Below are 3,468 nucleotides of genomic sequence, written 5' to 3' on the forward strand. Positions count from 1 at the left end.
AAAATAAAAGCTTAGGGGGGAAACATTCTTTTTTAATTTTGCACACACTATGTAAGGGACTTCACTTCAACTATATTTAATTTAGAAGGTATTCAAACTGGCTACAGCTAGTACATAGGTTGGGTGACTACTTCATAACCCAAAAGTCAATGATGCAAGGTTCTTGTGTTAATTAGGTTTATTGTATGTACATATAAATTTGCAGTATTAAATATTTTTTTTAATAAACCTGTTTTTTTGTTGATGAGTTTATAATTTATTGTTATTCTCGATTTATTAGTATTTCCTGATCTAAAGTGAAAGTTCAGACCAACCAAAATAATTCGTCTTTCTATTGTGTAGCTGTTCTGATTAATATAGTAAAATGGAAAAAATAATAGTAGTACAGCACTATAGGATACCAAAGTAAAATATGAAAACTATAGGCCTCAGTTATTTAATATAAATAACATCAATGTATGAATGGATGGATACCATTAAAACAGCCAAATCAGCACAGTACAGTAATACGCCAATTAAAAATATATTCTCCAAGGACAACCAGTAAGGTGATCTTATTAAATTCGTGTTTGAAAATTTCAGTAATACTACACGAGTTTTGATTTATGATTTTTATAGATTGGTAATTAATTAGAAATAGAATGAGACAAAAATACCAATAGAATCTATATAAATAAAATTAGAGTTTTGTCTGTACATTGCTCAGAATTATATACTTTTAGGTTATTTTACGTTTTATACATTAAAGAAGCAGAAACGAGTCTTATCTCAATTTCTGTCTGTCTGTCTGTCTGTCTGTCCCTTTGTCTGTAACACTCAAGATGGCATTTTACGCAATCTTCTCCGTGAAAACCAGAGTACATATCAAGATCCAAGTCATTTTAATGTATTCACTGGATTGGCGAGAGTGTTTTTAGTGATTTAAATATAGCCTCACTACTTTTTAAATAAAATTACGGACGTTCAAAAATGCAGTTTTGTGCGATTTTTGTCAAGTTTTCGTTCAATTTTTATCACATAATCGTCTATGAAATAACGAACAGCTGTTCGGATCAAGATTATTTTTTCACCACACTATCATGTTTTTGGCTGTATTACATACGTTAATTGGTGGCCGAAAGTTACGTTTTGCTGGCGATGCCAGCTGTCCATAATTTGGGGACCGAGCAGGTTTTTACAGGCCGGGGCCGCAAAATCAGCTGTCCGCTTACTTACTTAAAACATGAATGCATTTTAAATACACAATCAAAATCCATAGCATTGCAATAGAATTGTGTTATTGTCACCGTTGCCTAGCAACTATTTATTTTTATTTTTGCTGATTCCTCAAATTATTTCTTCACATAACCTTAAAGTTGTAGTTGTGTTGACTATCAGTGTGCATTATTATAGTGGTGAATAGTGGTAATAGGGTAAAGTGTGGTGAAAAATAGTGTTCGTACCACGGACCGAAATGGTTTTGCAGCTCTCGATCGATTTAAGTTCTCGACTTCGTCTCGAACTTAAAAACTATCTCGAGCCGGCAAAACCTCATTTTCGGCCCTAGGTACGAAATATACTATTTCTAGCTGTCAATGACATGTTTACAAATGTTGTTTACAAATACCGCAACTATTTCGAATCACGTTTTGAAAGCAAATCCCAACCAAGTGAGATTAAAAACGTTTTTCTTACATAATAACGGATTTAATTAATCGCAAGTGCAATAATATAGTCTAATAGTGTAACCGTAAATGAAATTAAATAACTAGACATCGTCCTAATCGGAACCAGAAATTCTTTGAGTATAAAATGTTTCTTGAGTTTTGACAACCAGAAAGAAGACCTTGAATCAGTGTTGTATAGGGCTGTGACACTGAAATGATCGTCGCCAATAGCTTACAAAAAAGGTTTCCACTCATTGACGGCGCTTCAATGGCGGTTGTGTAAAGTGTAAAGTAAAAAATCACAACTGCAGTGGGTGATTGTAACAGAGGTTTAACAGAGGAAGTGCTAAACTCGCTTTTCCAATGTGTCACTTTCTGTTTCTACTCACCGTGTGATGCAATCGCTGGACCATACAGCCAATAGGCCCATAGCTCATCTTGGGTACGTAAGCCTGCATATTTATTTGTAACAACCTTTTTGATGACGATCCTTGATACCGGTACTTTTCCATAGAATACATGGCCTACCTACTTAAAAAATAAAATTACAAATGACCAAAACCCCAACATTGTGTGCTTTTCGTCACATTTCCTTCTAATGTTAATAGATATACTAATCATTGTTTAGAGAATGCGTAATCTATTAAATAACAAAAAGTTGTTTGGGTAAGGTTGCTTTTTTTAAAACTGACACCGATAAGTTTACGCTATAACTTTTTACGAGAAAATCCAAAAGCAAGAGATCAATAACCTCGGGACTAGATATTAATGTATTTAATTGGTCCGATTTACTATAGTTCTTAGGTAGGTTCTTACGTAGGTACTGGTAGTTTACAAATTTGATATCGTTGGTGTTGCACCTTATTTATTAGAGCCGTCCGTATTCAATTTAAGTGATGTCTTAACTCTGTATAAGTTTTGCTTTTTCTGTCTGGATTCCAAATCTTAGCTTACCCGGTATGCTAAGAAAATGATAACCTATTTGAGTAAAACATTTGTTGGGCAAACCATCATGAATTGTTTACGCCTTTATATTGTTTATGTATCAATAGTTCGTGGCCTTTGTTGGATTGTTGTATTGTGTTGTTTTGTTGTATGTTGGTAACGCATTAACGTCCTTATTTATCAGTGTTTCACGGAATGGACAAGAGCACCTTTGATACTGAAAATGTCAACCGGAATAAAGTGTTAAATGGTGAGGTTGAGGTAGTACTTTAAATACGTTTAAGTTAACCGATGTGGAAAGTAACTTTCAATTAGGTATAGGCCTACATTAGGGCTACGCTTCATGGATCTATAAAACATTTTTTAGTTTAATCATTGGACATATGGACCAACACGATCCGGGTGACATTTAATTGCGAAGCATTTATTTTGGCTTGAACAGTCAGATTCTGTATTTGCGAGGGTTTATATATAATAGTTTTGCCAGCATATCTGCAAATATACAAACTAATTGTTGTTCTTAATCTTAATATAAGAAGGTTTCAACTGACTACTATAAGATCCCCGTGCGTAGAACGGGCACACAGCTAGTATTTAATAATTGTAAAACATATTACTTTCACGTACATCTAAGAAACGTAATTTTAATTGTGTTTAGTTACGGCAACGCAGAACATCGATGAAAATCTACCAATAACATTAAGCCTTTACTAATGTTACTGATGTTGGTATTCCTAATGTCTTTGGACTAAAAGTTGCATTACATACTCCCTCACACATTTTGTATTTTATTATATCAGCAGGGGAAAATTTAAAGGAATATTGTGGTATAGTATTTTACGGATTGTAGTTTTAAGTTTACTGCTTAGTACCAGGA

Source organism: Macrosteles quadrilineatus, unplaced genomic scaffold, assembly GCF_028750875.1.
Source record: "Macrosteles quadrilineatus isolate MER2022 unplaced genomic scaffold, UCM_ALF_1.0 Scaffold_1__1_contigs__length_201487025, whole genome shotgun sequence".
Classification (NCBI taxonomy): Eukaryota; Metazoa; Arthropoda; class Insecta; order Hemiptera; family Cicadellidae; genus Macrosteles; species Macrosteles quadrilineatus.